Consider the following 11,655-nt stretch of genomic DNA (forward strand, 5'->3'; position numbering starts at 1 on the left):
AAGAAATGTGGACGTGCATATTATAACATAATGATCTGAACATAATTAAACAGAATGTGATGGTAACCAATAGTCTGCAGTGTTTGAAAGCTATTCCAAAAGTTCTTTGTGTTCTCCAATGGAAAAACCGTTGCAAAAATGCAACTGTGTAAGTTGTGAAATCAGTGCTAATTTTTGTTTCTAGTTCTGGACGAGAATGAAAGTTGGCAATAATAATAATAAAAAAAACAGACCACTGATGACCTTGAACAGTATTCAATAGATATATAGATAGGGTATTAAATGAATATTAAATCTAACCTGAATAATGTCCCTGAGTTGACACCCAGAGCTTTGTATTACCGAAGGTTAACCCTTACATGCTAAGCATTTTTTCTATTTTTCTGGGTTTTGTTTTGTTTCTGTTTGTTTCCTTTTTGATGGTAAACTTTTAATAGGCAGCAAGAACTTATGCATTGTACTTTATGCAAAAAAATAGATTTGAAAAAATGAAGTAAAACCTTCAATCTATTATTTGTGGTCCTACATAAAGGTGATCCAAAAAGTATTCAAACTTACTTTTTTCAATGCCAATGCAAAAATACTAACCTTAGTCTCTGACTATGAACGATTTATGCTAGTGAAAGTTCAATTTATGATAGTTGAAGCCTGGTTAAAGGTCTTAATTGTACTAATGAGCTTGCTGTTTGTTGTGTAAATAATATAGGATTATGATGGACCACTGATATTTTACAATGGCTTCCCTTGACTACAGTACTACCAGAATTCCCATTTATTCCCTACAAGTTGACTATTTAAATGCAGTGATCCCAAAGAAATTAAAAGAACCAAAGTCTTAATAATCCTTGAATAACTAAAGAATCCTGGTAGTTTGCAGTTACATGAAACAATTGTGCAAATGATCTAATGGTCTAATAATAAAAATAAATATGCAAAGGAAGCAATATTGCCAATCACGCTCCCACCCAATTGTTGCAATTTTGGAGGCCAAAAATTTCAAAGTTAAATATGATTTCCTGAATTTTTTCAGGGTAACTGCAGGCTGAAATGTAATAATAATATGCAAACTGTGACATTAACTATTATCTGTGTTTCAGTGCTTAAGTTTGACATCGAAATTCCCTGATCAATATTTTTTGACCCCTAAATAGTATAAAGAAAGAATGTGGTTTTAATCAAATTTTAAGGGTTTTCAGTTTTTAACTGCTTCCTTTGCTTAAAAATCAAGAACAACCCCGCTAAACGATCAATTTGCCTAATGTGGAAAAAACTGAATCTGACGACAATTTTTCCCAGATTACTCATCTGAATAAACAACATTGCTCTTAACCTGGGGAGGGCAGAAGATGCCTGCCCTTCCATGAAATTTTGGCAGCGAGGTGTTAATTGCTATATACTGGTACCAACAGTAATTAGTAAGCAATAATTATTATTGCCTAAAATAAAAACAAATTTATGACCAAAGGATATGGTCCATCTAGCAAGCCTAGTAGTGTTAAACAAGATTCCAAAGAGAAGTTTAAAATTACAGGTTACCAGTTTTCGGCCGAAATTGAATTCATTGAAGTCTCCGATTCAAATGGATGCAGACCAGTGTGTTAAAAAATTTGTTCAAAATTGCTTGTAATTTGACTAATATTCTATGGAAAACAAAATAATGGTAACCTGAATATATTGAAGCAAGATACTTAGTGTACACTATGATTGGATTACAAAAACATATTGTTAAGCATGCGTCCTGGAAACCTTTTTTGTATTTCAAACCACATTATGTGATTTTCCCTACCCTCCTTCAGATCTGAACTGGTGTCTTTATAAGGGGAATGATAAAATAACATATCCTATCCAAGGCCCTGGATCCAGAATGCACAAAATCGTACTCTATTTCATACACAGACATTTCTATCTGTATATCTTTATATATATAGCTTATGTAAGGGAATACTCCCTGCCAAAGACCTACACCCCCTACTGAAATTTCCAGTGAAAGGCAAGATATTTCAAAAAAAGAAAAGCATAACATCTTATACCAGCCATCAGCCGACTTATCATGATGAGAACTAGTGTGAGAAAAACTGGTGGTAGGAACCTTTAGCTATCAAGGAAGACACAAGGAGGTATCCATGGCAACCTGCAAGAAGCAACCTTAACAGTGGCCCCACCAATTGCCACACTGATGAAACAAAAAACTGTGCTTGAAATGTGACCTAAACCTTCCGTAAGCTTAAGATTGTTTGGCTCCTACTGGAGTCAAAAGTTAATGGATGTTGTGTTAAACAAATCCAGGATTATTATTTCTTTCTGGGAAACTGCACACGTACCCCTCCCCTAAACCTACATTTTGCCCTTAGTGAGAAGAAAATGTTAATGTTGGCTTAGGGGAGGGGTACATGCACAGTTTCCCAGAAATGTATACTGATCCCAAAACATAGCTCAAGAAAAGTGACAAAATCTTGTGATGCCACCAATGGTTCTCCCATAAAATAATAACGTCCTTGGAACAAACATAGAAATTTCATACTGATGACCTATCACCTATCTAGGTTGTGTTTTTGATTGTTTGTGACATGTGGGAAATTTGTCTTAAACAAAGAGAAGTACTTCCTAATATCTGGGTAGTGACATGTCATCAATATGGAATTTCTGCACTCCTTCCTCAGATGTTGTTTTGTGGCATCTCAAAATGTTGGCTGGTTTCTTTGGCAAACAAAACCACTGCTCAATGGAATCTTGTAGTGGAAACATCAAACTTAACTAACTCAGGTTGAACAAACAAGTGCCAGGGAATAACTTGCTAATTGAAGACCAAAACTTAACATTCCTTGACAGAATTGATTCATCCAATAAAACAAACCCTACATGTAAATGTAATGCTGATAAATGACACTTCCCAATGGCCTCTGTTTGTGCAATGGTGGCACACACACTGGAATTATGACTAATACAGTGGAATTAACTTTAAGATAATCAGTGAATTAATTTCAGTTTGTCACATGACTGAAAAAGTGTCAAGAGGCATATAAATGTAAAAGGTTTGCAACATTCCACCTGCCCTCATTAAGAGACCAGTGAAAATAAATTCTCCCTGATAAAAGGCAAATAATTAATTTCTGTAAATTTCAGACTATTTTCTAGAACCCGTTACAATACTTAAAAGTAATTTCTGAAGGTTGCAATTTGTTTTCCAAAAAAACACAGCTATTATAAACAGGTTTTTCAGTCATACAACAACTGGGTAGTTAAATGATTGTTGTTCTATTCTCACGTTTAGGAAAATGTTGTGTGAATGGGGGTTGTGGAACAACAGCTGGGTGAAAAACCTCCCCGTACGTCCACTTGCTCCTAGGAGGAAAACCCCAGGCCAGCTGTACCCCACATTCAGGCCTCCCGGGCAGGGCCAAAAATTTTGAATTATTTTTATCATCAGGATTTAGATGCTATTATTATTGCTATTATTTTAACCATGAGATAATATTAAACTAAGATGTTTTAGAATAATAATAAAAAAAATTATACCATTTCTAGTCAATTAAAATATCATATGCCATACAAACCAGATGTTGCAAGACTCTCCACAATCCACAGCCCACCTAACTCTTGCACCAGGCACACATGATGTCTCATATCACTTGCCATCTGAGGTTCTTGTGCTGGGTGCATGTGACATTCGGCCAGCTGTCTAGTTTGCCCTCTAGTCTGTTCTCTCCATCATCCAGTTGCCTTGTACAAGTTGCGTGTGATGTCATACAGCCAGCTGTTTTGTTTTCCCTCTGGTCTGTCCTCTCCATTATCCAGTTGCCTTGTACTAGGTACATGTTATATCATCCAGCCAGTTGATTTGTTCCACTCTATAGTGTCCAACACTGTGCACCCAGTAATGTAAAGCTCTCTCAGTCTACCATGCTCCTCACGGGTTGCTTCCTGTTAGACAAGAAGGGGAATTCATTCTTAAATGGAGATTTACATTTAAATGTACATTTTATTATAAAAGAAATTGGATAATCACAACTCTGCATGCTGCTAATGTATTCAACATCTGCTTTGTGATGTGCCAGTGTTTTGAAGAAGAAAAAAAACAGAATGACAACTTAAATCAACAACAAATCATTTTTGTGATGTTTCTGACAAAGAAGTGGATAAACGAGAAATGCTGCTTTCCCTTAAATAAATAATAAAACGCATTTTAATGGTAAAAAGATCCAGTTTTAGTAGACTCTTTGTAACGTATGAAGACAATGTTTTAAAGAATTCAAGAGTATATTTTTAATGCACTGTATACTGTATATAGGTGACAGTTCCAGGCCGCATCAGTGTTCATTGTGCAAGGTCTAAAGTACAGGTCAAGAGTACAGCTCACTGCCCCATCGATAAATTATCAAACCACACAGATTCCCCTCCATGTAATAGAGCATTTTGTCAAGACAGTAAAGCTACAAGACTTTTAATGCTGTTCATTTACATGTACCTGTATCATGGTGACCCATACTCTGACCTGTGGAAAAGTGACCTGTGTTTTTGACCTGCTGCTGTTCAGTGTTGGACATTATTTAAGTAAGGACTACTTATCGTAGAATTAGACCCAGCACTGAACAACAATAGGGGCCGGGAACTAGTACCTGTGAACAGTGCGTTAAACTGGTTAGAGACATGTTATAAAATCATTATGTGATTAATTGCTAACTCTAACATTTGACTAATCAAGACATTGGAATAACATTGAAACAAATAAAAGATATGTCTTACTTTTTAGCTAACAAAGAATTGACAGGAAATATAGTTTAATGCTTCTTAACTGAGTACAGTAAATTAATACGATATGTCTGAAAAACACACTAAAAAAATTTGTGGATTTTTTGACCGAAACCATGGGTTAACCCCTTTGGAAAATACCCATTTTTTGGACTTTAAAAAATTGACATTTTTATCGTCCTCAAAAGCTTCTTTTCTTTCTAGACCGTAGCTTCACATTATTTTTAGGACTATTTTGCTAAAAAACACACTAGAAAAAATTGTGGATTTTTTGACCGAAACCATGGGTTGACCCCTTTGGAAAATACCCATTTTATGCACTTTAAAAGATTGACATTTTTATCGTCCTCAAAAGCTTCTTTTCTTTCTACACCATAGCTTAACACTATTTCTAGGCCTATTTTGCTGAAAAACAGAATGGAAAAAATTGTGGAGTTTTTTACCCGAAACCATGGGTTAACCCCTTTGGAAAATACCCATTTTTCGGACTTTCAAAAATTGACATTTTTATCGTCCTCAAAACCTTCTTTCATTTCTAGACTGTAGCTTCAAATTATTTCTAGGCCTATTTTGAAGAAAAACACACTAGAAAAAATTGTGGATTTTTTGACTGAAACCAAGGGTTAACCCCTTTGGAAAATACCCATTTTTTGGAGTTTAAAAAATTGACATTTTTATTGTCCTCAAAACCTTCTTTCCTTTCTACACCATAGCTTCAAAATATTTTAAGGACTACTTATTATTTTTAGGCCTATTATTTTCCTGAAAAACACATTAGAAAAAATTGTGAATTTTTTTACCGCAACCATGGGTTAACCACTTTTGAAAATACTCATTTTTTGGACTTTAAAAAATTGACATTTTAATCGTCCTCAAAAGTTTCTTTTCTTTCTACACCATAGCTTCAAAATATTTCAAGGACTATTTTGCTGAAAAACACACCAGAAAAAATTGTGAATTTTTTACCAAAACCATGGGATAACCCCTTTGAAAAATCCCCAATTTTTTGGACTTCAAAAAATTGATATTTTTATCGTCCTCAACAGCTTCTTTCCTTTCTACACCATAGCTTAACACTATTTCTAGGCCTATTTTGCTGAAAAACACAATGGAAAAAGTTGTGGATTTTTTAACCGAAACAATGGGTTAATCCCTTTGGAAAGTACCCATTTTGTGAACTTTAAAAAACTGACATTTTTATCATCCTGAGAAACTTCATTTCTTTTTAGACCGTAGCTTTACACTTTTTCTTGGCCTATTTTGCTGAAATACACACTAGAAAAAATTGTGGATTTTTTGACCGAAACCATGGGTTAACCCCTTTGGAGAATACCCATTTTATGGACTTTAAAACATTGACATTTTTATCGTCCTCAAAACCTTCTTTTATTTCTAGACCGTAGCTTCACATTATTTTTAGGCCTATTTTGCAGAAAAACACACTAGAAAAAATTGTGGATTTTTTGACCGAAACCATGGGTTGACCCCTTTGGAAAATACCCATTTTATGCACTTTAAAAGATTGACATTTTTATCGTCCTCAAAAGCTTCTTTTCTTTCTACACCATAGCTTAACACTATTTCTAGGCCTATTTTGCTGAAAAACAGAATGGAAAAAATTGTGGAGTTTTTTACCCGAAACCATGGGTTAACCCCTTTGGAAAATACCCATTTTTCGGACTTTCAAAAATTGACATTTTTATCGTCCTCAAAACCTTCTTTCATTTCTAGACTGTAGCTTCAAATTATTTCTAGGCCTATTTTGAAGAAAAACACACTAGAAAAAATTGTGGATTTTTTGACTGAAACCAAGGGTTAACCCCTTTGGAAAATACCCATTTTTTGGAGTTTAAAAAATTGACATTTTTATTGTCCTCAAAACCTTCTTTCCTTTCTACACCATAGCTTCAAAATATTTTAAGGACTACTTATTATTTTTAGGCCTATTATTTTCCTGAAAAACACATTAGAAAAAATTGTGAATTTTTTTACCGCAACCATGGGTTAACCACTTTTGAAAATACTCATTTTTTGGACTTTAAAAAATTGACATTTTAATCGTCCTCAAAAGTTTCTTTTCTTTCTACACCATAGCTTCAAAATATTTCAAGGACTATTTTGCTGAAAAACACACCAGAAAAAATTGTGAATTTTTTACCAAAACCATGGGATAACCCCTTTGAAAAATCCCCAATTTTTTGGACTTCAAAAAATTGATATTTTTATCGTCCTCAACAGCTTCTTTCCTTTCTACACCATAGCTTAACACTATTTCTAGGCCTATTTTGCTGAAAAACACAATGGAAAAAGTTGTGGATTTTTTAACCGAAACAATGGGTTAATCCCTTTGGAAAGTACCCATTTTGTGAACTTTAAAAAACTGACATTTTTATCATCCTGAGAAACTTCATTTCTTTTTAGACCGTAGCTTTACACTTTTTCTTGGCCTATTTTGCTGAAATACACACTAGAAAAAATTGTGGATTTTTTGACCGAAACCATGGGTTAACCCCTTTGGAGAATACCCATTTTATGGACTTTAAAACATTGACATTTTTATCGTCCTCAAAACCTTCTTTTATTTCTAGACCGTAGCTTCACATTATTTTTAGGCCTATTTTGCAGAAAAACACACTAGAAAAAATTGTGGATTTTTTCCCGAAACCATGGGTTAAACCCTTTGGAAAATACCCATTTTTTGGCCTTTAAAAAATTGACATTTTTATCGTCCTTAAAACTTTCTTTCCTTTCTAGACCGTAGCTTAACACTATTTCTAGGCCTATTTTGCTGAAAAACACAATGGAAAAAATTGAGGATTTTTTGACCGAAACCATGGGTTAACCCCTTTGGAAAATACCCATTTTTTGGACTTTAAAAAATTGACATTTTTATCGTCCTCAAAACCTTCTTTTCTTTCTAGACCGTAGCTTCACATTATTTTTAGGACTATTTTGCTAAAAAACACACTAGAAAAAATTGTGGATTTTTTGACCGAAACCATGGGTTGACCCCTTTGGAAAATACCCATTTTATGCACTTTAAAAAATTGACATTTTTATCGTCCTCAAAAGCTTCTTTTCTTTCTACACCATAGCTTAACACTATTTCTAGGCCTATTTTGCTGAAAAACACAATGGAAAAAATTGTGGAGTTTTTTACCCGAAACCATGGGTTAACCCCTTTGGAAAATACCCATTTTTCGGACTTTCAAAAATTGACATTTTTATCGTCCTCAAAACCTTCTTTCATTTCTAGACCGTAGCTTCAAATTATTTCTAGGCCTATTTTGCAGAAAAACACACTAGAAAAAATTGTGGATTTTTTGACCGAAACCATGGGTTAACCCCTTTGGAAAATACCCGTTTTTTGACCTTTAAAAACTGACATTTTTATCACCCTCAAAACCTTCTTTACTTTCTAGACCGTAGCTTCACATTACTTCTAGGCCTATTTTGCAGATAAACACACTAGAAAAAATTGTGGATTTTTTGACCGAAACCCGTTTGGAAAATACCCATTTTTGGACTTTAAAAAATTGACATTTTATGGTCCTCAAAAGCTTCTTTCCTTTCTACACCCTAGCTTAACACTATTTCTAGGCCTATTATGCTGAAAAACAGAACGGAAAAAATTGTGGATTTTTTGACCGAAACCATGGGTTAACCCCTTGGGAAAATATTCATTTTATGGACATTAAAAAATTGACATTTTTATCGTCCTTAAAAGCTTCTTTCCTTTCTACACCATAGCTTCAAAATATTTCAAGGACTATTTTGCTGAAAAACACACCAGAAAAAATTGTGAATTTTTTTACCGAAACCATGGGTTAACCCCTTTGGAAAATACCCATGTTTTCGACTCAAGGTATCTGCACAGGCAAATTTTGCACATTTTTGCATCATTTTTAGTGGTTGTTTTATGGATAATATCTATATGTCACTACATTGACAGTATTCCTCAGTTCTTGAGGAACTAGAATATATCAAAATAAACTATGTTATGTCACCCAAAAGGTGTTAATTTAATTACCCCCTAGGGTGGCACGGAAAGAGAACAATCAAAATTTCAGAAGAATCCTTAGAGTTATTGTTAAAAAAGAAATGTAACACAAATAAGGACGTAAGATAGAATAATTCTGTGTTTGACCACGACACAGCTCCAATTAATCCAGCCTCTAGGGCACAATTTGTTATTTTGTAATTTGACCCATGTTTTGACATCAATAACTCAGCTGTACGGCAATTCTAACCTTTAGTCAAACACAGATCTGTTCATTAACATGCTGTTTGTGTATTTGCCAAATTTCACGAAGTAATAATGATCCATTCCTCCAAAAAACTGGTTCCCGTAAGTCAAGGTAAATCGGTCACGCGGTAATTAACGCTTTTCCAGTGTGAAAAAGCTTACTTTCTTCTCAAAATCAACTGTTTTTCCTCGATACTTCCATCACAGACTTTCTTGCCCGCCATTTTGAATCACCGCTGTGTAAAATGCTCGTGGAAGCCTAAGAAAATGCCAAATGACCTCTCTATAGCCCCCTTGGATTTTGATACGTGACCAGTTGCTAGGTGTGACGCATTTCCGGAAGATGCGTTACTCAGTGTCAGCTTTAATGCAGTGAAGCGCGCCGAAGTATGAAGATTGAAGAAGAGTTTTATTCAAAATTGGAAAGAATTGCTTCTGCAAAGTGAAAGAAATTGGCAGAAAAAAAGACCAGCGGATTAGGGGCCAAGGAAACGTTTTACTCTGCCGGCAAAACTGTCAGAAAATATCAGGTGAGAAGACACACCGATGTAATGTAAATTTAAAACAATAATAAGCCCTGGAAAACGGAGTGTATTTCAAGAACATAACAAATTTTGACAAGAAGCAAGTAATATTAGTCATCACAGCTTTAACAGAAGCAAGAAAAATCAAGTTGGACACACAGCGGCTGTAGTTTGTCAATGAATCCAAGCAGTGAATAGATTTTGTTCAGCGCATCAATAGAACTTGATGCTGGAAAGAGGAGTCAAATTGCGCTCCCGCCGTTCTTTTCCTTAGTAACGGAAATGAAAATTTTTCTTTAACTTCCGGTAAATCAGTCAACTTTGGAGTAGATTTTCTCTTAAATGCCAAGGTATATTTAAAAAAGAACACCAGATATGCATATTACATCATCTGAACTTACTGTAGAAAGATTTTGAGGGCAAAATAAAATGTTGAAAATTTGCATTTTTATCGTCCTCAAAAGCTTCTTTCATTTCTAGACTGTAGCTTCACATTATTTTTAGGCCTATTTTGCTAAAAAACACACAAGAAAAAATTGTGGATTTTTTGATCGAAACTATGGGTTAACCCCTTTGGAAAATAACCATTTTTTACACTTAAAAAAATTGACATTTTTATCGTCCTCAAAAGCTTCTTTTCTTTCTAGACCGTAGCTTCACATTATTTTTAGGCCTATTTTGCTAAAAAACACACTAGAAAAAATTGAGGATTTTTTGAGACTGAAACCATCGGTTAACCCCTTTGGAAAATACCCATTTTTTGGACTTTAAAAAATTGACATTTTTATCATCCTCAGAAGCTTAATTTCTTTTTAGACCGTAGCTTAACACTATTTCTAGGCCTATTTTGCTCAAAAACACAATGGAAAAAATTGTGGATTTTTTGACTGAAACCATGGGTTAACCCTTTTGGAAAATACCCATTTTTTGGACTTTCAAAAATTGACATTTTTATCGTCCTCAAAAGCTTCTTTTACTTCTAGACCATAGCTTCACATTATTTTTAGGCCTATTTTGCTAAAAAACACACTAGAAAAAATTGTGGATTTTTTGACCGAAACCATGGGTTAACCCCTTTGGAAAATACCCGTTTTTTGACCTTTAAAAACTGACATTTTTATAACCCTCAAAACCTTCTTTACTTTCTAGACCGTAGCTTAACACTACTTCTAGGCCCTATTTTGCTGAAAAACACAATGGAAAAAATGGTGGATTTTTTAACCGAAACCATGGGTTAACCCCTTTGAAAAATACCCATTTTTTGGACTTTAAAAAAGTGACATTTTTATCATCCTCAAAAGCTTCTTTTCTTTCTAGACCGTAGCTTCACATTATTTTTAGGCCTATTTTGCTGAAAACACACTAGAAAAAATTGTGGATTTTTTGATCGAAACCATGGGTTAACCCCTTTGGAAAATACCCATTTTATGGACTTAAAAAAATTAATATTTTAAACACACTAGAAAAAATTGTGGATTTTTTTATCGAAACCATGGGTTAACCCCTTTAGAAAATACCCATTTTATGGACTTAAAAAAATTGATATTTTTATCGTCCTCAAAACCTCCTTTCCTTTCTAGACCATAGCTTAACACTATTTCTAGGCCTATTTTGCTGAAAAACACACTAGAAAAAATTGTGGATTTTTTGAGACTGAAACCATCGGTTAACCCCTTTGGAAAATACCCATTTTTTGGACTTTAAAAAATTGACATTTTTATCATCCTCAGAAGCTTAATTTCTTTTTAGACCGTAGCTTAACACTATTTCTAGGCCTATTTTGCTCAAAAACACAATGGAAAAAATTGTGGATTTTTTGACTGAAACCATGGGTTAACCCCTTTGGAAAATACCCATTTTTTGGACTTTCAAAAATTGACATTTTTATCGTCCTCAAAAGCTTCTTTTACTTCTAGACCATAGCTTCACATTATTTTTAGGCCTATTTTGCTAAAAAACACACTAGAAAAAATTGTGGATTTTTTGACCGAAACCATGGGTTAACCCCTTTGGAAAATACCCATTTTTTGGACTTTGAAAAATTGACATTTTTATCGTCCTCAAAAACCTTCTTTCCTTTCTAGACCGAGCATAACACTATTTCTAGGCCTATTTTGCTGAAAAACACAATGGAAA

Source organism: Porites lutea, chromosome 14, assembly GCF_958299795.1.
Source record: "Porites lutea chromosome 14, jaPorLute2.1, whole genome shotgun sequence".
In the NCBI taxonomy this organism is placed as follows: domain Eukaryota; kingdom Metazoa; phylum Cnidaria; class Anthozoa; order Scleractinia; family Poritidae; genus Porites; species Porites lutea.